Below are 24,794 nucleotides of genomic sequence, written 5' to 3' on the forward strand. Positions count from 1 at the left end.
TACCTAAACTGGTTTTATTCTCTCCAACTCTCAATTTATCATGGATTCACAGTTCTTGCTTCCCTAAGAAAATCAGGAAGCTGTGTGTTCAAGTACTGTATCTTATCAGCGGGAAGGGCAAGGAGGAAAAAAACCAGGACTGAATTAGTCTTTCTTGGCTGGCATGGGCAGTGAGCCATCCAGTATATGGATGAAGGAGTGGTTAGAAGAACTGGTATTCCTGGGCTTCCCTCAATAAAATGAATCTCTCTGGGATCTTTATCCAAGAAATAAACAATTTTATTGCTTCATCAATCACATTTCATGGTTCCTAATGTGGACAGTTACAAACTCTGTGTGTGAGTGAGAGAGAAAGAGAGACTCATAAACACAACTCAAATATATATAAAATAACAGACTAGCTTTGGCATGATGACAACAGCTTGGAACAGCTGTTCTTTCTGAAGTAGGTGTCAAGAGTTGGTCAAAGGAGGCAGTGGAGTTCCTTTTATGGCATAAGCTTCTGATCTTTGCACTGATGCAATAACTGATTAGCTGAGATCAACGTATTTTTTTGTTTCCATTGTCACTTTCTAGTAACTCAAAAGCAAAAAAAAACACATATCCCAGTAAAACTGAACATACCCGAGCCACATACTTCAAAAGAGAGAGACACACTTAGGCATCGTGAGGTACCTTCATCACCAGAAAAAGTCTCTGTAATGCCAACACAGAACACATCCTGTGCTTAATTTTCCATATTTTCTCTGCAGTATCCAAGTGAGAAATGTGACATGAAACCAGTAAAACTGAGCAGCTCTGAGCTGGTACATCACAGAGCACTGGGACACATGGAAGGACCCCACAGCAGCAAATGGATTGTAACAGTTCAGTTGTCCCCACAAAATATTCTAGATAGGGGCAGAGCGAGTTGAGGTCAGAGTGGACACAGTGAGGGCTGTGTAGGCTACATCCTGCCATAGGAAAGAAAAACAAATAACATATACATTAAATGTGAACACATAGAGACACACAAAACAGTTACAAATCTGACTGCACAGCAAGACTCGTGCATCATTTCTGAGAATTTTCAAAAGGTACCAAGTAACAGTCCATGTTTCAGAGTCTTTTCCTCAATGCCAGTGCACCATTCCTTGGTGAAATGACTAAACATTCATTTGTGAGCATACAAACCGACCACTCCCAAAATGATTGGGAGCGCCAAACACAAAAGAAACGACCCCTCCTTGGACAGAAATGAAGGAGCTTGCTCAGTACTGAGGGGGGCGGGGGGGGGGGTCCCTCAGTGCCAACTAGCACCCACAAACCTAGCTCCTATGCTTGTGAACATATAAGCCACGAGAAGGTGGCCGTGACCCATGGAGTGAATCCAAAATGGAATTTGACTGAGGCTTCATGGCAGGATGAAGAATCAGAGAGGTTTAGGAGTAAATAAATGAAACGTGAGCTCGAATGGCCTGGCTGTTTCTTACAGTTTCAATGAGACTCAAGGAATACTGGAATTTCCAGAAATACCAAGAATAATTAAAAATAAACAATCTGCAACGTTTTCATCAGCGTGTAACCTGATGCTCTGTGCTGAGTGTGTTTAAAATAAGCAAAGTCGAAAATGTGGGTAAGAACTGAGGAAGGTTCCAGCATTTTCATCCTGGAGGGCTGTATTCCTTGTAATTTTCTTGAAAATACATATGGATTTGGTTTTCTTGATGTCTGTGACAAACGTCAGGAGAAATTTCATATAATAGAGAACCACTGTCCTCAGCACGCCCAGAATTGGCCCCATTGTGGCGCCTAATCTTGCAACTAATTTCTAGATTTTCCCCGCTGTGGCTTCCTCAGAAAATCTAAAGCACAGTTTTCTTCATCCTTTCCTCTGCTTGCAGCGCAGCCTTTAAGCATTGGTAAACTCTCAGGGACAGGGGACACTGCCAGGGCTGATCATTTGAAAAATAAGCCTCGTTCTGACATCCAGCTGTGACCTCTGAGGTGCTCAGAAGTTGTCCCTTACCTCATTTAATGTCGAAGAGGGCTTCGCAGCTTTTGAACCTGGGACGGGGAAGAGGAGAGCAGAAAAGGGGGTTAATATGAGCAAAGGGTATTTGATGAAACCATTCCTTCTACCCCCCACAATGTTAAAAACGAAGCAAATCCTGATGAAAGCATGAATCGAGGGCATGTCTTACAAATAGCAGATTCCTGCTTTCTATACCCCAACCCCTGTTTGTACTGGAGTCCACGCCCTGTTTTCCAGCTCACGGCGGAGCAATCGTATGGCAGAATATTCACTTATCAGAACAATCTTTTAATCTTCTGGATAGTAAATGGATTTAATATATTTATTTCATTGTTAAATCATTTTTCCCCCCATGGTTGGTTCCTTTTTAATTTGGTGACGTAGAAATGCAGGCTAGGGCAGCACTTAAACACTGTTAAGCCCACCTAACCTGGGATCTTGCCAGGTATTTGTGACCTGGATTGGCCACTGTTGGAAACAGGATACTGGGCTTGATTGACCTTTGGTCTTTCCCAGTATGGCAATACTTATGTACTAACCTCTGCTTAGTCATGGCTTAGTGCCACAGACTCGACTCGAGCCCCTTTTCACTTGTAATCTTTTCCATCAACTTTTTGTATCTGCAACGTTGACATTGTGCTTCTACTTTGCACAGGGAACCCAGCAAGGGGGACCTATGGGCCCTATCGCAGTGTTCCTGTACCATTTTGCTCACCTCAAAGTTCTTTGGGACAAGGTTTGTGTCTTTCTATGTGTTGCTTACTTAATCATTTCTATGGTTGTGCTGTATTAAAAATGCTCTTTCCCTGTCAACCACTCACAGGCCTGGACCAACAGTCGCACTGGACCCCCAGCAGTCAGAGTTCCATAGTTTCCATCGCAGAGCAGAAAACAGAGACGTGTGGATGCAACCAACACTATGGTTTATATATTTGCAGGTGCTCGTGAAATGCGGGGCTTTGTACGTTGTTCTCCCTATCCTGTGTCCTGCACACCATTGACACAAGGTAACTGTTGTCTCTCATTTTCCCTAGGCTCAATGTATGTGTATGTCTCTAGAATTTATTTTCTTTTGTACAGGTTCCCGCGCGGTGTTTCTGGGCAAAAAGGTTAGACCAAATTATAAAAACAACAACAAAGGTTAAAAGCTTGCATCTTTAGTCCAAGGAATTCTTTGCTCTTCCTGGAAGGAAAACAAAATCAATGCTACTACTACTACTACTTAGCATTTCTATAGCGCTGTACAAGTTTAAACATGGGGAAGGACAGTCCCTGCTCAAGAGAGCTTACAATCTAGATCTCTCCTACATCAGAGCCACATTTTAACAATCTTTAGAAGTGAGTCCAAGCACCAGGCTCTCCTTTAGGACATAATTTCTAAACCCAGAGGATACTCCTAGCCAGTCACGTACTCAGGATACCCCAAAAAAATGAATATGCATGAGATAGATTTGCATGCCCTACCTCCATGGTATGCAAATTTATCTCATGCATATTTATTATGAGTATCCACCTGACTGGGTTGAGAACCTCTGCTTTAGAAGTATTCAAACCATACCCTAATCCATGCCCAGTCCTGTTAACATACGTTTATAAATCATTTGTTTTAATTGTTCTAAAGCCTCATTCCCCTAAGCCTCTGGGCACAGCCACTGTCATCAAATGTCATGCATCACCAGGAGGGTCCTTAGAAGGGGGAGAAAGGGATGACCGTACAGCATTATAATTTCCTGCTACCATGCACATTAAATTTCAGGGCCCTGTACTCTCCTAAGGTCAGCCCTGTGATCATCTTACACATTCAGAGGATCTGATCGATCTGTATTAGCTGTGACTTTGTCTCTATGAACTGTTCAGTGTGAGGTAAGGTAACACCATTCTGATATTAGTTATCTCCAGGGGTTCTGTGGAAAGTCAAGAGAAGATTCTTAAAGTAACTTAAAAAAATGCTGGAGCCATTAGTAAAATATTTCATTCATAATTATGTTAGGAATCTGAGTAACTGAGGCTTTTCTCCCCCACAGATACAGAATGAGAGAAAAGCTGCCACAAAATCGGAAGAAGAGGATATACATTTGGTTTTACAGAAGGATTTTGTGTTACATGGTTATGAAGTAACAGATAGTGGTGTTACAGAAGACACTGTTACAACTGGTGGATATTTGAAAAGTACAAAAATGTTTTCCTGCCTGTCATGTGCTTGAAAATAAAATACACAGCAATTGCAACTACACTAACAGCAGTCATGAAAATGTTTGGAAAACTGACATTTTAACTCCATTTGTTGGAAATTATGAATGTTAAATCTTAATAAATATATTCTAGGTTGCAAAAATAATTGGCCAATGGTATCTTCTTGAGCAGATCAGAGGGAATCAGTAACACAGAAAAATGTGGAGCAACAATTGCACAGGCCAGAGATGAAACAACAGTCTTCAATGTGGATTAATACAAGGGTTAACAATCCAAACGGGTGTGAATATCAGTGTATATCAACTCATGCCAACACTTTACAAGGGGTGTGCAAAAAAAAAAACTAAAAAACAATGTAAATACCAGTGGAGTAAAATATTATCTGCTACAACTAAATTGCAGCTTTCAAAAAACGTACTTACAAGGATGTGCAGTTTCTTTTTAATATACTTGCCTTGAGAAGTGCAGTGTAGGCAAATTTTATGCATTGAGGGGTCCTTTTACCAAGCTGTGGGAAAAAAGGCAGCGGGGGCTGTTTTTCCCATGCGCCAGAGCCCTTTTTACCACAGCAGGTAAAAAAACCCTCAGGTACACAGGGCCACGCAGTGAGAAAACTCTTACTGCATGGCCATGCAATAGGTAGCCTTACCACCACCCATTGGGGTGGCGATAAGGGCTCCCACGCTAACTAGGCAATGCGAGGTGATGCCTGATTACCACCAGGCAAGCCATTTCCGTGGGTTTTCTTTTTTGCCCCGGAAGTGACGTGCGCATGGGGCGGGACTATGGCTGGCAGCAGTAAACCCGCATTGGGCTTTTGTTCTTGTGATGACTTATACTATTTTTATTGTCATCATAAAGAAAAAAGCAGGCATCTAGGCTCCAATGAAAACCACAATACAGCATTGGAAAAAATAACCCTCCCCCTTCTCCTTCACAGACCCCAGAAACTTCCACCAGACCATACAACTCCTCCTAAATCTTCTCCACCACCACCCCCCAATCCCCTAACAAGAGAGAATGCAAATGTACTTTGCTATTGGTTTTGACAAACCGAGATGGCTGCTGCAGGGGGAACCGGCTTCAACTTTATACTCATACCGTTATCCAATCTCAGTGGACCAGATAAGCTCATGTTCCCTCATTTAACCTCAAGGAGATGGAGTTTTTTTTGTTGTTGTATTGTTACATTTGTACCCCGCACTTTCCCACTCATGGCAGGCTCAATGCGGCTTACATGGGGCAATGGAGGGTTAAGTGACTTGCCCAGAGTCACAAGGAGCTGCCTGTGCCTGAAGTGGGAATCGAACTCCGTTCCTCAGTTCCCCAGGACCAAAGTACACCACCCTAACCACTAGGCCACTCCTCCACTGTTGCTACTATTTGAGATTCTACATGGAATGTTGCTATTCCACTAGCAACATTCCATGTAGAAGTCGGCCCTTGCAGATCACCAATGTGGGCGTGCAGGCTTCTGCTTCTGTGAGTCTGACATCCTGTACGTACAGGCATCAGACTCACAGAAACAGAAGCCTGCGCAGCCTATGGAATGTTACTAGTGGAATAGCAACATTCCATGTAGAATCTCCAATAGTATCTATTTTATTTTTGTTACATTTGTACCCCGCACTTTCCCACTCATTGCAGGCTCAATGCAGCTTACATGGGGCAATGGAGGGTTAAGTGACTTGCCCAGAGTCACAAGGAGCTGCCTGTGCCTGAAGTGGGAATCAAACTCAGTTCCTCAGGACCAAAGTCCACCACCCTAACCACTAGGCCACTCCTCCACTGTTGCTACTATTTGAGATTCTACATGGAATGTTGCTATTCCACTAGCAACATTCCATGTAGAAGTCGGCCCTTGCAGATCACCAATGTGGCCGCGCAGGCTTCTGCTTCTGTGAGTCTGACGTCCTGCACGTACGTGCAGGACGTCAGACTCACAGAAACAGAAGCCTGCGCAGCCTTCTACATGGAATGTTGCTAGTGGAATAGCAACATTCCATGTAGAATCTCCAATAGTAGCAACATTCCACGTAGAATCTCCAATAGTATCTATTTTATTTTTGTTACATTTGTACCCTGCGCTTTCCCACTCATGGCAGGCTCAATGCGGCTTACATGGGGCAATGGAGGTTTAAGTGACTTGCCCAGAGTCACAAGGAGCTGCCTGTGCCTGAAGTGGGAATCAAACTCAGTTCCCCAGGACCAAAGTCCACCACCCTAACCACTAGGCCACGCCTCCACTGTTGCTACTATTTGAGATTCTACATGGAATGTTGCTATTCCACTAGCAACATTCCATGTAGAAGTCGGTCCTTGCAGATCACCAATGTGGCCGCGCAGGCTTCTGCTTCTGTGAGTCTGACGTCCAGCCTTCTACATGGAATGTTGCTTTTCCACTAGAAGTCGGCCCTTGCAGATCACCAATGTGGCTGCGCAGGCTTCTGCTTCTGTGAGTATGTGCAGGACATCAGACTCACAGAAACAGAAGCCTGCGCAGCCTTTTACATGGAATGTTGCTAGTGGAATAGCAACATTCCATGTAGAATCTCCAATAGTAGCAACATTCCATGTAGAATCTCCAATAGTATCTATTTTATTTTTGTTACATTTGTACCCTGCGCTTTCCCACTCATGGCAGGCTCAATGCGGCTTACATGGGGCAATGGAGGGTTAAGTGACTTGCCCAGAGTCACAAGGAGCTGCCTGTGCCTGAGGTGGGAATCAAACTCAGTTCCCCAGGACCAAAGTCCACCACCCTAACCACTAGGCCACTCCTCCACTGTTGCTACTATTTGAGATTCTACATGGAATGTTGCTAGTGGAATAGCAACATTCCATGTAGAATCTCCAATAGTAGCAACAGAATCTCAATAGTAGCAACATTCCATGTAGAATCTCCAGTAGTAGCAACATTCCATGTAGAATCTCCAATAGTATCTATTTTATTTTTGTTACATTTGTACCCTGCGCTTTCCCACTCATGGCAGGCTCAATGCGGCTTACATGGGGCAATGGAGGGTTAAGTGACTTGCCCAGAGTCACAAGGAGCTGCCTGTGCCTGAAGTGGGAATCCAACTCAGTTCCTCAGTTCCCCAGGACCAAAGTCCACCACCCTAACCACTAGGCCACTCCTCCACTGTTGCTATTATTTGAGATTCTACATGGAATGTTGCTATTCCACTAGCAACATTCCATGTAGAAGTCGGCCCTTGCAGATCACCAATGTGGCCGCGCAGGCTTCTGCTTCTGTGAGTCTGACGTCCTCGTCAGACTCACAGAAACAGAAGCCTGCGCAGCCTTCTACATGGAATGTTGCTAGTGGAATAACAACATTCCATGTAGAATCTCCAATAGTATCTATTTTATTTTTGTTACATTTGTACCCTGCGCTTTCCCACTCATGGCAGGCTCAATGCGGCTTACATGGGGCAATGGAGGGTTAAGTGACTTGCCCAGAGTCACAAGGAGCTGCCTGTGCCTGAAGTGGGAATCCAACTCAATTCCTCAGTTCCCCAGGACCAAAGTCCACCACCCTAACCACTAGGCCACTCCTCCACTCAGTTTTGGCATTGTATAAGTCATCACAAGAACAAAATATTAAATAAACAATGGACTGCATTAGGGGCTTACAGCCCATTTAGTATGTTTAAACAAAAGAGATTTGCATGAACCAAAATATTTATTTTATGTTGACTTATAAAATCACAGAATAATCCATTTGTATATCTAAAAGGGATGTGATTCCATGTGCGCCAATGAAAGGACAGTTTCCATTTAATTTCAACATATTCCATCATCTTTATCACACCAGGCTTTCCAAGGTAGATTCCATCAACAGCGTGTAGTTGGACACTGGAGCTCGTTGCCGGAGAACGTAGTGACAGCAGCTGGCCTTATGGAGTTTAACGGGGGTTTGGACAGATTCCTGAAGGAAAAGTTCATTGAATATTATTACCTTTTTTTTTGGGGGGGGGGGGGGGGGGTTGCCAGGTTCCTGAAGCCTGGATTGGCCGCTGTTGGAGACAGGATGCTGGGCTCGACGGACCCTTGGTCTTTTCCCAGTATGGCAGTGCTTATGTGCTAAGACGAATCCATCAGGAAACAGAATGTCCTCACTGAAATCTGAATTGTATAGAAGAACAATGAATAAAAATAAGAGCATAGTTTATAATTGCTGTTTCTACTACTACTACTACCTAGCTACAATAATTTTTGAAGCTGTTTTAGAGATATTCAATTGTTATTTGTTTTCTCCTCACCTTTTAAGGCACTGCCTATCCAACTGAAACAGCTTTTTAGACTTGTTACAGAAGGACCAACAATAAAGAATGACAACGTGGTCCATGTGGATAGAGCAGCTCATAGGTTTGCATGCTTTGTTTTGAGTGTATGGCACTGACGGCTGCGCAGAAACAGAGATTAACCAAATGGCTTCCTTGCTTACAGAGCACTAGATAAGCTCACTTCCAGACCTTTCTATTAAACCTCCTTGCAGCAGCTCATAGCTTTGCTTGCATTGTTTTGTGTGTACGGCAATGACGGCTGCACGGGAAAGGGGGAGCGTGGAAACACAGATTAACCAAATGGGTTCCTTGCTTACAGTGGACTAGTTAGGCTCACTTACACTCCTGTCTATTAAACCTCCTTGCAGCAGCTGATAGGTGTATGGGAATGACGGCTGCACGGGAAAGTGGAAACAGAGATTAACCAAATGACTTCCTTGCTTACAGTGGACTAGATAGGCTCACTTCCAGACCTGTCTATTAAACCTCCTTGCAGCAGCTCATAGCTTTGCTTGCATTGTTTTGTGTGTACGGCAATGACGGCTGCACGGGGAAGGGGGGGGGGGGGGCATGGAAACACAGATTAACCAAATGGGTTCCTTGCTTACAGTGGACTAGTTAGGCTCACTTACACTCCTGTCTATTAAACCTCCTTGCAGCAGCTGATAGGTGTATGGGAATGACGGCTGCACGGGAAAGTGGAAACAGAGATTAACCAAATGGCTTCCTTGCTTACAGTGGACTAGATAGGCTCACTTCCAGACCTGTCTATTAAACCTCCTTGCAGCAGCTCATAGCTTTGCTTGCATTGTTTTGTGTGTACGGCAATGACGGCTGCACGGGGAAGGGGGGGGGGCATGGAAACACAGATTAACCAAATGGGTTCCTTGCTTACAGTGGACTAGATAGGCTCACTTCCACTCCTGTCTACTGCCTCCTTGCAGCAGCTCAGGTTTCCTTCCTTCAATCTGAGTGTATGGCAATGACTGCTGCACGGGAAAGTGGAAACAGATTAACCAAATAGCTTTCTTGCTTACAGTGGACTAGTTAGGCTCACTTGCACTCCTGTCTATTAAACCTCCTTGCAGCAGCTCATAGCTTTGCTTGCATTGTTTTGTGTGTACGGCAATGACGGCTGCACGGGGAAGGGGGGGGGGCATGGAAACACAGATTAACCAAATGGGTTCCTTGCTTACAGTGGACTAGATAGGCTCACTTCCACTCCTGTCTACTGCCTCCTTGCAGCAGCTCAGGTTTCCTTCCTTCAATCTGAGTGTATGGCAATGACTGCTGCACGGGAAAGTGGAAACAGATTAACCAAATAGCTTTCTTGCTTACAGTGGACTAGTTAGGCTCACTTGCACTCCTGTCTATTAAACCTCCTTGCAGCAGCTCCTAGGTTTGCTTGCTTTGTTTTGAGTGTATAGTAATGATGTCTGCGTGGGAAGTAGAAACAGAGATTAACCAAATTGGCTTCGTTCCATACAGTGCGCTAGTTAGGCTCATGTCCACTCCTGTCTATTAAACCTCATTGCAGCAGCTGATAGGTGTATGGGAATGACGGCTGCACGGGAAAGTGGAAACAGATTAACCAAATAGCTTTCTTGCTTACAGTGGACTAGTTAGGCTCACTTGCACTCCTGTCTATTAAACCTCATTGCAGCAGCTGATAGGTTTGCTTGCTTTGTTTTGAATGTATGGGAATGACGGCTGCACAAGAAAGTGGAAACAGAGATTAACCATATTGCCTTCCTTGCTTAGTGAACTAGATAGGCTCACTTCCACTCCTGTCTATAAGTAGAGGAGTGTGGTAGCCGTGTTAGTCCACTCTTAAGGTTATCAATAGAAATCAAACAAAATAAAACATGGAAAAGAAAATAAGATGATACCTTTTTTATTGGACATAACTTAATACATTTCTTGATTAGCTTTCGAAGGTTGCCCTTCTTCCTCAGATCGGAAATAAGCAAATGTGCTAGCTGACAGTGTATATAAGTGAAAACATTCAAGCATTAGTATGACAGTCTGACAGGGTGGGAGGAGGGGGGTGGGTAGGAAGTATGCATGGGGACATCAAAGCATATCATTGATATTCTAACAGGATGCAATGTGGTATGTATCATTCAGTGTAAAAAATGTAACGAAGGATGCTATATTGGAGAAACAGGCCAGATGCTTAAGACAAGATTCAATTTACATAGACATCATATGAACAATACTGGTGCCAGCAGGGTTCCCATGCCTGTTGGTCAACATTTTACAGGACCAGTACACTGTACCAGTGATTTCACAGTGAGAATCCTCAAAGGTAACTTTAAAACCATACAAGAACGTAAGACCTTTGAAGTCAGAATGATTGAATATTTTAACACCCAACAGAAAGGACTTAACAAGGATCTGGGGTTCCTAGCCCATTATAAACCATAAAGCTGTATGTCTCTGTTGATCACCCTCCCCTCACCTATCCACACCCACCCTGTTAGAATATCAATGATATGCTTTGTGGAGTGGAGGAGTGGCCTAGTGCTTAGGGTGGTGGACTTTGATCCCGGGGAACTGAGGAACTGAGTTCGATTCCCGGCACAGGCAACTCCTTGTGATTCTGGGCAAGTCACTTAACCCTCCATTGCCCCATGTAAGCCGCATTGAGCCTGCCATGAGTGGGAAAGCGCAGGGTACAAATGTAACAAAAATAAAATGTCCCCATGCATACCTCCTACCCACCCCCATCCTCCTACCCTGTCAGACTGTCATAGTAATGCTTGAATGTTTTCACTTATATACACTGTCAGCTAGCACATTTGCTTATTTCCGATCTGAGGAAGAAGGGCAACCTTCGAAAGCTAATCAAGAAATGTATTAAAATAAAACATGGAAAAGAAAATAAGATGATACCTTTTTTATTGGGCATAACTTGTTTGATTTCTATTGATAACATGTAGAACCCCAAAGAGTAGCAAGATTCTAGAATTCTAAAGAATAATAAGATTCCATGCAGAATTTCAAGGAGTAGCAACGTTCCATGTAGAACCCCAAAGAGTAGCAAGATTCTAGAATTCTAAAGAATAACAAGATTCCATGCAGAATTTCAAGGAGTAGCAACGTTCCATGTAGAACCCCAAAGAGTAGCAAGATTCTAGAATTCTAAAGAATAACAAGATTCCATGCAGAATCTCAAAGAGTAGCAACGTTCCATGTAGAACCCGATCTGAGGAAGAAGGGCAACCTTCGAAAGCTAATCAAGAAATGTATTAAAATAAAACATGGAAAAGAAAATAAGATGATACCTTTTTTATTGGGCATAACTTGTTTGATTTCTATTGATAACATGTAGAACCCCAAAGAGTAGCAAGATTCTAGAATTCTAAAGAATAACAAGATTCCATGCAGAATCTCAAGGAGTAGCAACGTTCCATGTAGAACCCCAAAGAGTAGCAAGATTCTAGAATTCTAAAGAATAACAAGATTCCATGCAGAATCTCAAAGAGTAGCAACGTTCCATGTAGAACCCGATCTGAAGAAGAAGGGCAACCTTCGAAAGCTAATCAAGAAATGTATTAAGTTATGTCCAATAAAAAAGGTATCATCTTATTTTCTTTTCCATGTTTTATTTTGTTTGATTTCTATTGATAACATGTAGAACCCCAAAGAGTAGCAAGATTCTAGAAATCTAAAGAATAACAAGATTCCATGCAGAATTTCAAGGAGTAGCAACGTTCCATGTAGAACCCCAAAGAGTAGCAAGATTCTAGAATTCTAAAGAATAACAAGATTCCATGCAGAATTTCAAGGAGTAGCAACGTTCCATGTAGAACCCGATCTGAGGAAGAAGGGCAACCTTCGAAAGCTAATCAAGAAATGTATTAAGTTATGTCCAATAAAAAAGGTATCATCTTCTTTTCTTTTCCATGTTTTATTTTGTTTGATTTCTATTGATAACATGTAGAACCCCAAAGAGTAGCAAGATTCTAGAATTCTAAAGAATAACAAGATTCCATGCGGAATTTCAAGGAGTAGCAACGTTCCATGTAGAACCCCAAAGAGTAGCAAGATTCTAGAATTCTAAAGAATAACAAGATTCCATGCAGAATCTCAAGGAGTAGCAACGTTCCACGTAGAACCCGATCTGAGGAAGAAGGGCAACCTTGGAAAGCTAATCAAGAAATGTATTAAGTTATGTCCAATAAAAAAGGTATCATCTTATTTTCTTTTCCATGTTTTATTTTGGTTGATTTCTATTGATAACTCCTGTCTATTAAACCTCCTTGCAGCAGCTGATAGGTTTACTTGCTTTGTTTTGAGTGTATGAGAATGACGAAAGAGAGATTAACCAAAGGGCTTCCTTGCATACAGTGGGCTAGTTAGGCTCCCACTCCCACTCCAAAAAAAACCCAAAACCCTCCACCTTGTTTAACCTCCTTCAACATTCGCGCGGCGCTGGGTTAGGAGCTGGTGATCGCCTGCATAGCAAAAGCAGCTCCTGAAGAAGCGCTCTCTCTCCTTAACCTCGAGATTGAAAGTCAGATCATGATCCCGGTGTGGTCACGCCCACTGTGACGTGGCAGGGTGGGCGGGGGGGGGGTGGAGGCTCGCCACTAAGGAGAACGAGATTGGCTTTACAGCGACCTCGCGAGACTTCATGGGAAGAAGTCTCGTCAGCCATATTTAAAGGGCATTGCTGCAGTCTGTAGATACACTTTCTTTTTGTTGTTGCGACTGTCAGGACCGGTGGAGAGCAGGAAAGACTGAGGATCCTCACTATGTCCAGAAGGTTCCACTACACCACCAGGGTGGCTTCAGGTAGGTGCTGGGTCAAAGGCTAAAGAGTTAGGTTAGGGTTTCTCTCTCTCTCTACTACTACTATTTAGCATTTCTAGAGCTTACAATCTAATAGACAAAAAATAAATAAAGTAAGCAAATCAAATCAATTAATGTGAATGGGAAGGAAGAGAGGAGGGTAGGATAAAGAATAGGATAAAGGAATCCTATTCAGAAGGAACGGATCCTAAGGAGCTTAGCCGAGATTGGGTGGCAGAGCCAGCCGGTGGTGGGAGGCGAGGATAGTGCTGGGCAGACTTATACGGTCTGTTGTGCCAGAACTGGTGGTGGGAGGCGGGGCTGGTGGTTGGGAGGCGGGGATAGTGCTGGGCTGACTTATACGGTCTGTGCCCTGAAGAAGACAGGTACAAATCAAAGTAGGGTATACACAAAAAGTAGCACATATGAGTTGGTCTTGTTGGGCAGACTGGATGGACCGTGCAGCTCTTTTTCTGCCATCATTTACTATGTTAGGTGGAGGCGAGTGGTTACGAGTCAAAAGCAATGTTAAAGAGGTGGGCTTTCAGTCTAGATTTAAAGGTGGCCAAGGAAGGGGCAAGACGTAGGGGCTCAGGAAGTTTATTCCAGGCGTAGGGTGCAGCGAGACAGAAGGCGCGAAGTCTGGAGTTGGCAGTAGTGGAGAAGGGAACAGATGAGAAGGATTTATCCATGGAGCGGAGTGCACGGGAAGGGGTGTAGGGAAGGACGAGTGTGGAAAGATACTGGGGAGCAGCAGAGTGAGTACATTTATAGGTTAGTAGAAGAAGTTTGAATAGGATGCGAAAATGGATAGGGAGCCAGTGAAGGGTCTTGAGGAGAGGGGTAGTATGAGTAAAGCGACCCTGGCGGAAGATGAGACAGGCAGCAGAGTTTTGAACCGAGGGGAGAGGTGAATAAGTGGGAGGCCAGCAAGAAGCAGATTGCAGTAGTCTAAACGAGAGGTGACAAGGGTGTGGATGAGGGTTTTGGTAGAGTGCTTGGAAAGAAAGGGGCGGATTTTACGGATGTTGTAAAGAGAGGTTTTCTTTATCCATTGCTTATGATGCCTTTTATTTCTAGGACTCTTTCGTGGGAGGGAGGGAGAGGTGGGGGATATTCGGCTTAGTTTCGTTTGTTACTGGGTTTAGCTCATCGGTAACATTTCTTGGGGGAGGAGAGAGGTGTGGTAGCCGTGTTAGTCCACTTTTAAAGGTAATCAATAGAAATAAAACGAGAGAGAAAATATGATACCTTTTTTATTGGACATAACTTAGTACATTTCTTGATTTAGCTTTCAAAGGTTGCCCTTCTTCGTCAGGTCGGAAATAAGCAAATTTTGGTAGATGACAGTATATGTAAGTGAGACATCAAAGCATTTCAGTGACAATCTAACAGGGTGGGAGTGGAGGTGGATGGGTGAGACAGGGGGATATGCATGGAGACAGGAGTGTCAAACAAAGCAGTACAATTTACAGTTTTATGGCTTATAGTGGGCTAGAAAGCCCAGATCTCTGTTAAGTCCTGTCTGGTGGGTGTCAAAATACTTAATCATTTTGACTTCAAAGGTCTTACGTTCCTGTATTGTTTTAAAGTTACCTTTCAGGATTCTTACCATGAAATCACTAGTACAGTGTTCTGTTTTTGTAAAGTGTTGTCCCACAGGCGTGGCATCCTGGCTGGCAATGGCATTTTTCATGTGATATCTGTGTAGGTTAAATCTTGTTTTTAGCATTTGGCTTGTTTCTCCAACATAACATCCTTGGTCACATTTTTTACACTGGATGATGTATACCACATTGGAAGATGAGCATGTGAAGGGTTCCTTTATGTTGAATATTTTTCCTCTGTGAATGACTGTGGGGTCCTGTGAGATGTTTTTGCATAGTTTGCAGCTGGATGTGTGCCATTCTCTTCTTTTTGAGTCTGTGTTGGGAGCTTACTTCTAATTAGCTTGTGTTTTAAGTTGGGTGGCTGTCTGAAAGGTAGTACTGGTGGGGATGGGAATATCTCTTTCAGTAATTCATCCTCTTGGCGTAGAGGCTGTAGGTCTCTTATGATTTTCCTCAGTTTCTCCAGCTCTGGTTTGTATGTAACTACAAGGGGGATTCTAATGTCTGTGGCTCTTTTCTTTGTACTGTAGCATATTTTCCCTGGGTGTTTTGAGGGAAGAGACAATATTCCTGGAGATTATTTTGGGGATGTAGCCTTTCTGTTTGAAGGATGCAGTCAAGATTTCAAGGTGTCTGTCTCTATCCCCTGGGTCAGAGCAGATACGGTGGTATCTTGTGGCTTGGCTGTAAATAATGGATTCTTTTGTATGTGAAGGATGGAAGCTGGAGTTGTGGAGGTAGCTGCATCTGTCTGTGGGATTCTTGTATATAGATGTTTGTATATTACCATTGCTGATTTGAGACTGTGGTGTCCAAGAAATTGACTTTTTCTGGGGAGTAGTCAATTTTGAATCTGATTGTAGGATGGTATGTATTGAAGTAATTGTAAAATTGTTTTAGAGAATCTTCCCCCTCAGTCCAAATCATAAAAATGTCATCAATGTACCGGTAGTATTTTAGGGGTTTGGTCTGGTATGTATTCAGAAATGTCTCTTCCAGTTCAGCCATAAAGAGGTTGGCATATTGGGGTGATGTCCTGGTGCCCATCGCTGTGCCCATAATTTGTAGATAGATATCATTGTTAAAGTGGAAGTAGTTGTGAGTTAAAATAAATTTGATTAATTTTGTAATAGTTTCTGGTGAGTATTGATGGTCCAGTGTGGATGTTTTTAGGAGTCTCCCACATGCAGCTATGCCATCCGCATGGGGAATGTTGCTGTATAGTGATTCTACATCCATCGTGACCAGAAGGGTGTTAGGTGGTAGTTGCTTGATAATTTTCAATTTATTCAGAAAGTCTGTGGTGTCTTGTATGAAGCTGTTTGTTTTGTGCACGAGAGGTTTCAGAATTCCCTCTGAGTCCAGATATTTCCTCCATGAGTGTGCCAGTGCCCAATATGATTGGTCTGCCGGGGTTTCAGGGTTTGTGGATTTTGGGTAGCATGTAGAATGTGCCCACAGAAGGCTGGTTTGGTATGAGTTTCTTCAGATGTGGCTGTACTTGTTTAGGAAATGTTCTGATAAGGTCTTTTAGTTGCTTTGTATAATCCTGTGTTGGGTCCTCAGTAGGAGGAGTTAGTCGGTTTGGCTTTAACTTTGTTTGTCTTTTTTAGTGAACTGCCATCTTGCTGTCCAGCCTGTCTCGGGCCTTTGAGCCTGCGCTGCTCGGCCTTTTCCCTCCTTCTCTGGGTGCGGAAGGCAGGTTGAGGATGTTGGTCTGGAGATGCGAAGCCCAGACTCATGCCGCCATTCACCAGAAAGGACATCGCACCATCCGGTGAGTCTCCCCGTCTTTGGTTTTTGTAAATGTTGTTTATCATAAAAGCTTTCTCACGTGGAACTCGGTTATATGTGTGATGCTCAGTTATGTGATGGGACGCGTGCGTGCTAAGGCCATATACGCCGACGCTTCAGCCGTCTTTCACATCCCTACGTTTGATTCACTGCGCCACATGCTTTACTACTGCGCAGGCATGCACACGCTGTTAATCCAAAGATGTTGGTTGTACCTAACTAACTTGTGTTGCTCGAACCCAAGGAGGTTAGGTAAAACCTCCAGTCTCCTTGTAAAACTCCTTGGCCTGAGCGCTCGCGCTTGGAATGAGGTGCGTGCGCATGCACTGCACGCGTTATTACTGTTCTCGTCCGTCTTGAACAAGGAGGTTTAATAGTCGGGAGTGGAAGTGAGCCTATCTCGTCCCCTGTAAGCAAGGAAGCTAGTTAGGATAGTCTGAGTTTCCCCTTAACAGCGCAGCCGTCATCCCCATTCACTCAAAGTAAAGCATTCAAACCCATGAGTTTCTGCATCCACATTGTTGTTTTTGGTTTTTTTTCTTTCTTTTTTTTAATTGTTGGTCTATCTGTAAGAAGTCTAAAGCTGTTTTAGTTGGATAGGCAGTGCCTTAAAAGGTGGAGGAGAATAGAAATAACAATTGTCTTTGTAGAAATATGATACAGGCCTAAGGCCTACTGCCCACTCTGAAGCCTACTTTGGAAAAAGTTAGGTCCAATCAAAATGGCATCTCTCATCTCTGTGTCAAGTAATTGCAAGAGATTTCTATCTGTACTGTGAAATCACTGCACCAGTGATTTCACAGTAAGGATCCTGAAAGGTAACTTTAAACAATACAGGAACGCAAGACCTTTGAAGTCAGAATGATTGAATATTTCGATACCCAACAGACAGGACTTAACAAGGACCTGGGTTTTCTAGCCCGTTATAAACCATAAAGTTGTATTTCTCTGTTTATCACCCTCCTCTCACCTATCCACACCCACCCTGCTAGACTGTCATTGAAATGCTTGGATGCTTCACTTATATATACTATCTGCTACCACATTTGCTTATTTCCGATCTGACGAAGGGCAACCTTTGAAAGCTAATCAAGAAATGTATTAAGTTATGTCCAATAAAAAAGGTATCGTCTTATTTTCTTTTCCATGTTTTATTTTGTTTGAATTTCTATTGATAGCTGTACAAAGAAATGACAGTTGGAAATAGCAGTTGTGAAACTAGCCCTGACCAGAGTAGCTGATATAAAACCACAGGTGCCAGTCACCCAAAATGTGAAATTTGCAGTCTGGAGCAGATTTGAAAAGTAAGAGGGACTTTCCTGGGACTTAAGAAAGTTTGTGGTTAGTGGACTAGGTTCAAGGTCTTGCAAAAGTTTGTGTTTAAGCAAGCTAAAGATGAGAACATGTATCACAAGATAAAGCTACTCTTCAGTGTAGCTTCCTCGTCCCAGAAGGCCCTGCAAGCTCTACTATTACCTGTGGCCGAATACCTCAAGCCTGCAGTTCACCTCTGAGCGAGGAGACAATTAACTTCGCCTCCAAAGTCCTAGACCATGGAAGGGAAAGAAAACTAAAAGGATTTTAAGACCCAGTAACCAGACAGATGATAAGTACAAGTTACTAGTTTTGTTTATTTAAACCCAATTTGGGATATGGGAAAAATGATGATCTTAACACATTAGGTTGTTTTGTAACATAAAGATACATTCATACATAAAGTAATAGCACAATTTTCTTCTTACAGGTGCAGCAGTAGAACAGTGAAACCAACAGACAAGTATTCAAAGTATCTTATTCTCTCTCAATCTATAAATTCCCTTTATATTGTGTGTCTCAAGAATCAATTATTTTGAATTACTTTGTCTTTCAGGTGTGAACACCCAGATTCAGTCTCTACAACAGGTAAGTCAGATTAAACTGTGCCCTTTTGCATAGGAGTGAAGACTTATCTTTGGCCCTTCTTGGAGTTTCTTTGTTCTTCCCCCTTGTAGGTTGGAGCTCAGGATCTTCTCTTTCAGTACAGGAACCTACTGCCTCATCCTTTAAATGAAATCAACAAAAAAACCTTCCTTCCTGACTAACAGCAGGAACAGCACTAGCTGGGATTCAGGGATAACTGTGGCTTGCTAACTAAAAAAATAAAGAATTGTATATCCTTCAGTAGTTTCTCTGTTCTTGTACTGAGTTCCCTAACTAAGGAAGGGCACTCTTCATTGGATCTTGCAGTCAACACAGCTCTCAGCATCTTTGTCTCTCCAAATTCATGCAATCCTCCACTCTAGTGCACCAGCATGTGAACACACATACTGCAAGCCCAACCTTAAGCTTGGAGACCAGTTTTCCTAGTGCCTTAACTGGGATACTTGCACAAATTTGTTTTACACAATCATGGTCTCTCTACCAGTCTTAATTGTAAAACTTTTTTTAAATAGCACACAAAAACAGTTTAGTTCCTTTCTCTTGTTCAAATCAAGCACAGCTCCATGCAGGAAGTCCAGAACTGCTTCTGGAGTCACAGCACTGACCACCAACAAGCTCTGGGAGCCCAGGTTAAAAAAAAAAAAAAAAAAAATATATATATATATATATATATATATATATATAACCCAATGGGTTACATTAGCATAAGCCAGTGCTAACCATGACATAATCTAGATCCAATCAGATGTGCTTACTGTAATATTACTGATATACTGAGTAAACCTATAAAAGTTAGCGTACTTCCTACTTCAAGTTAGAGAGGAGTCATAGCTCATTGTCTCTCCAGGGGAAACCGGTGCAGCTCAATAGAATTGGCAAATTACCCAATTGCTTTCCCCTGAATACTTTGAGTGATATAAAATATATCACATAAGACTAAAACCCAGATTGCACCTGTTTGCAACTGGGGGACTATATTCCTACGACCAATTGATTGTACATGCCACTTGTATATTCTTTGGTGTCTCAGAAAAAAAAGTGATTTCATGTAGAAATATCCTGTAATAAGCTTTGGGTAAGTAAGAATAAATTGATAATCTTTAGAACTATACTATCTCTCCTTCTCTTTATTAATATCTATTAATAATCCCTTGGTTTGGTTAAAGAATAAGTGAACTATTCTATTCAGAGATGGAGTCCGTTTTGAGGTCCAATCAGCCTTGAGGTTCTCTCTGGTATTACACAGAACCTAGGGGACAAGTAACCCCTAAATAATTCATCTATCACTAAGAGAGCTTCAAAAATTGTTGTACTGGTAGAAACAGAAATTTGAGTATTTTGTGCTCAGTTTTCTACACTAAAAACTAAATAAACACACTGTATACAATACAGATGGCCAGAGTTCAGTGAGGATATTCTATTTCCTGATGGGTTCATCTTAAATGTTCCAATCTGCCTTGGGAAGCCTGGTGTTATAAAGATAATGGAATAAAAAATTAAACTCCTTTTCATTGGGGCACATGGAATCACATCTTTTATCTGTTTTGTAGAAGTTTGCCTTTTAGATACACAAATGGATTATTCTGTTTGAGCATGTTTCAGAGACATGTGATTTACAAATCAAAATAATACAAATGTTTTCTGTCCAACCGATCTCTCATTTGTTGAAACATAACTAAATGTGATGGCTTATACTGTGCCAAACTGAAAATACAGTGAGACATAAAAAATAAGGTTTGGATTTTACTGAACTATTCTGTTTTAATCATCTTTATTAAAAGCAAAACACGGTGGTTGGGTAAGCTTCGTACAGAACAAGAAAAACATGGCAATATAAAAACTTTTACTTTTACCCCAAGAACCCTTCCCCTCCCCCTCCCTATAAGCCCACCTGACTGATTCCTGCCGACACAATAACACAACAGATGTACAGATCAGTGGGACTCAAAGCCTCCACTGTATGCAAATCTCTCATGAATATTCATTGTCAATATCCTCACAAACCTGAGTGCATTGGGTAACTCCAGGACCAGGTTATAATTAACATTATAATTTTATTTGTATTTGGGTAATTGAGAAAATGCTCTTAAAAATGATATTACAAAGCATGAAGTTGACTTGGTTAACTTCTGCTATATATCAACCAGTAGTAAATAATAGTTTGTGGAAACTTGCTTCTTCTGTTTTGAAGAATGCAGTGATATATCATAAAAATGCACTTAATATTGTTTTTTACTATCTTTTTCTTTTAACATGTATTACGTTGAAACCAGGGAGCATTTGAAAGCTCTTTTTTTTTTTCCTGTGCCTAGATTAAATGTGTGATATGACTGTCATAAATAGAAACTCTGAATGTTGAGCAACTGATTCTAATAACATGTCTGTTTTAGTGGCCCCATTACCAGGAGAAAAAAAATCTCTGCAGTAATATAACACATGCTTGTGTGTGTATATATATATATATATATATATAATGGGTTTTTTGGGATGATTGATGTATTAAGTGGTCCTTTCTATGTACACGACATACTTATTTATTCATGTTTAGATTTTACATACATGTATGTATAACATTTTATCATTTTATAGCATATACATTATCTATTCATGAATATATGAGAAACTATGGTGGTATGTTTTTTTTTTTTATATTTTAAGTACTAGTAACGAAGGCCCGTTTCAAATTGCAATGAAACGGGCGCTAGCAAGGCTCCCCTCCGTCCCTTTGTGTCTCCGTGTGTTGCCGGCCCCCCTGCAGCCTCCGTGCGAGAGCTATAGTGCAGTACAAGTACAACGTTGGAGCTGAGAATGTGCTCCGTCCTCAACGTCATAACGTTTGATGCGAGGGCGGGGCCCACAGACTGTGATTTTGTGTGGCTTCAGAGCTTCGAACTTACGAACCTGGCTTCGGTGACGTCAGTGCAAATAGAACGTTGAGGGTGAGTTTTATATATATATAGATGTTGTTTTTATATTTTAAATTTTATGTTTTATTTATTATAATTCAATCTGTTTGTTTATTGTAGCCCCTGACGCAGCCCTTGGTGGGCGAAACACGGCCTGTGTCTGGCAATTTGTTTACATGCGGTATCTTCAATAAAATCTTTCTGATGTTATATTGATCTGCTGGCTTCTTTTTCCATATTGGATTTTGCAGATCGCTTGCCTTGTTGTTTTTTTGTGTTGGGAAGGGGAAACTTAGACTGATCTAATTGGTCTTTATCTGCTGTCATTTACTATGTTTCAGTGTTCTGATGTCACTTCATTTCCTCCTGTCTGTCAAACCTCCTTGTTTTTGAACAGCTTGTCAGCTTTGCTGTTTGTGTACAGCGACATCTAGTGGTAGTCTGCTGATTTGGTTGCTCTTAGTCCCATTCTCTTTCCAGTGGTGTTCTTAGGATCACATAATTAATATGCATTACAGATGTGCCTAGAATCAAAGTCCAATGTATACACATTTTTCTTATGCATATTCAATATGATAATTTTGAAAAACTGACTGGGTAGGTGTCCCTCCAGGTTAGTAAATAGTTTCCTATGCCTTTAAAAGGATCTTAACTTTGTACCTGAGGGAGTGGAGGATTAATTGTTTTGTCCCAACATCATAAGGAACATTTGTGTGATTTAAATGCTTTTTTTCCCTGGTTCTTAGCCTGCTGTTCTAATCAGACTCCTCATGAACTCTTTTTGGTCCCTCTGATCCATACGATTGTCAGGCTGACAAAAGAAAAACTACTGGTAAGACTGCAGACTGAAAAGGGTGAATTTGTTAATTGTTTCTGCTCTCAACACCACATGTCCTGCACTTATGTTCTCCAGAACTGCCAAGTTTCCCAGTTCCAGGAGGCAGACTTTTTGGCCAGTCCAGGTTTTGAATCAGGCCAACTAAATTTTGGGTTTTGGCCAAAAATGCCTTGTGTATTTTCAGCTGAAACCCAAAACTTGTATCCCAAAAGCAGTGTGGTGGTTGTAGTCCTGGACCTTACCATTCGAAACTGCTGCTGCAGATCCCTAATACATCAAACAAGAATTGCCAGCACTGACTCAAAATGTCCCCTTTTTGAACTGGTAATGTGGCAGTTCTGGATCTCACTTTTGTGTAACTAAATCCTTATGGAACACTTATTGTGTCAATGCTACTAATACTTGTTCTGACCATTTTTTGAATGGCCTTTTGCTTTGCTATTGTCAATGCTACAGATACTTTGACCATTTTTGAATTGCCTTTTGCTTTGCTGTTGTGTCCATGCTACACATACTCTGACAATGTCTGAATTGCCTTTTGCTTTGCTGTTGTGTCAATGCTACACATACATATTCAATCTTGGTGTTCGGACTTACAAGTGAAAGCAATGTCAAGTTAAAAGACCTTCTGGCTCAAGTAATGTCAGAAGAAATCTTTTCTATGGATAGAAGTCAATTAACTTATTTTTGATTTAATTACTTCCCAATTATAGATGTATCATTTCAGATCTTCAATTTAATAAAAAATATCGTTACTGATCTTCAGTTTAATAAAATGCATGTCATTCTTTTTTACTATTGAGAACTTTAGGTTCAAGTGACTTCAGTTTAGAAGTCCATTTGGCTTCCATTCTCTGTAAAATCAATTTCCTATTGCCTCCTCTCTGGTTTTTCTGTGCTCTGTCTAAAACACAACATTTAAGGTCTTCAAATTTGTGATTATATTTCATAGTGTTCAACCAGTGGTTCTTTAATATTCTGTCTCGATTATATTTGATCTATGTTCCAAAATTCTAATTTTCAAAGCTCTTGTTGTCATACCTACATACAGCTTATGGCATGGACACTGAACTATGTACACTACATGATCTGTTCTAGAATTGGAAAAATGAAATAAAGGATAACTCTTGTCATTTAAATGATCTTCAAATTTTTTTTGTTTCCAATGTAATTTGGCAGGTGCCACACTTGGAATGACCTATTTTTTCTTCTGTATATTTTTATCAAGAGCAAGGACTGCAGGGCTTAATTCTTCTTTTAAATTTTTGCCTCTGGCAAAGGCAATACGTAAAAATGAATCTGAAAACAAAGGATTAGATTGTACTAAGTCCCAGCGCTTTTTAATCAGTTTGGAAATATCTGAACTCTCTGAAAATTTCATAATCATTGTACACAAATTTTCTTTTCCTTTATTATATGTACCTTCTAATAGTTCTCTATTGAATTTTGCCTGCTTGTATGCTTTCTTAATGGTTGATTTAGCATATTCTCTTTGCGTACGTTTATATGCAGCTTTGTCTGAGCAGTTTCCTAAATGTCAACATCTGACAGTTATACAGCTGTGGTGACAGTATACAGTTTACATACCAGTCATCTAAAACATTAATACACTTTTTGGATGTGGAAATTACAATGCAAAATGCCATACAAGAGCTTTTGAGACAGAGACCGACAGGAATACTTTCCTACACAGCACAAGTTGTCATCCGAAACATTTAAAAAACAGTTTACCACTGTCACAGATGTTGAGATTTAGGAAAATCTGCTCAGACAAAGCTGCATATAAACATCAAGCTAAGAACCTATCAAGAAAGCAAGTGAAAGTTTTACATTCTATAGATTCCGAATTCGAAATTATTTGAGATAGAAGGACTTTCACTTTGAAATTGTTTTGACCTGGAAGTCTGAATGGCATGAAGCCAGTGAATCTTTACCCTGTCAAATTCGTTACATTGCTCTGATGCATCGATCAGCTGATCGTAACGTCAGCAAAGGATAGAGGATTCTATATATGTAGAGTTTAGCATGTGACGCAAAAGCGCCATTTTGAATGAGGATGTCTGACAAAAGTATGTAAACCTAAGTTTTAAGAGCTAAGATTTTTAGATTTGAGTTTAAACATATATTCAGATTACTGTCTTTTTTTTTTTTTTTTTTTAGATTCAAATCGGAAAAGTAAAATCGCCAACAACACTTTACAAAAAAGCAGCACTTGTCCCTGAAGAAGCCACATTAACGGTGAAACGGTGGCACCGTAGGACTTGAGCTAAGTGTTGTATAGGCACTTCTAGTTATATTCATATGTGAGAGACAAAGTGCATATAAAAAATGTATTTGGACTATAACACTTTAAGCACTGAGAAAAGAAAAAAATAAGATGAATTTCAATCCCCATGATAGAAACAAGACAGTGTTGTATTGTATACTCTCGTT

General features: G+C 41.3%; 2 protein-coding genes across 4 annotated transcripts in view; both read left to right on the plus strand.

Annotated features, from left to right (window-relative positions):
• Positions 1 to 4,226, plus strand: part of LOC115457685 (alpha-2-macroglobulin-like protein 1) — a 41,971-nt gene extending 37,745 nt beyond the window's left edge. For all 3 annotated transcript variants that reach the window (XM_030187227.1, XM_030187228.1, XM_030187229.1), the window contains 3 exons: positions 2,670 to 2,750; positions 2,838 to 3,021; positions 4,039 to 4,226. The gene's annotated coding sequence lies outside the window, so the exon portion shown is untranslated. The remainder of the gene's footprint in view (positions 1 to 2,669; positions 2,751 to 2,837; positions 3,022 to 4,038) is intronic.
• Positions 1 to 24,794, plus strand: part of FOXJ2 (forkhead box J2) — a 584,760-nt gene that overhangs the window by 216,663 nt on the left and 343,303 nt on the right. The window lies entirely within an intron of this gene.

The sequence above is a fragment of the Microcaecilia unicolor genome, chromosome 14, assembly GCF_901765095.1.
Source record: "Microcaecilia unicolor chromosome 14, aMicUni1.1, whole genome shotgun sequence".
NCBI lineage: Eukaryota > Metazoa > Chordata > Amphibia > Gymnophiona > Siphonopidae > Microcaecilia > Microcaecilia unicolor.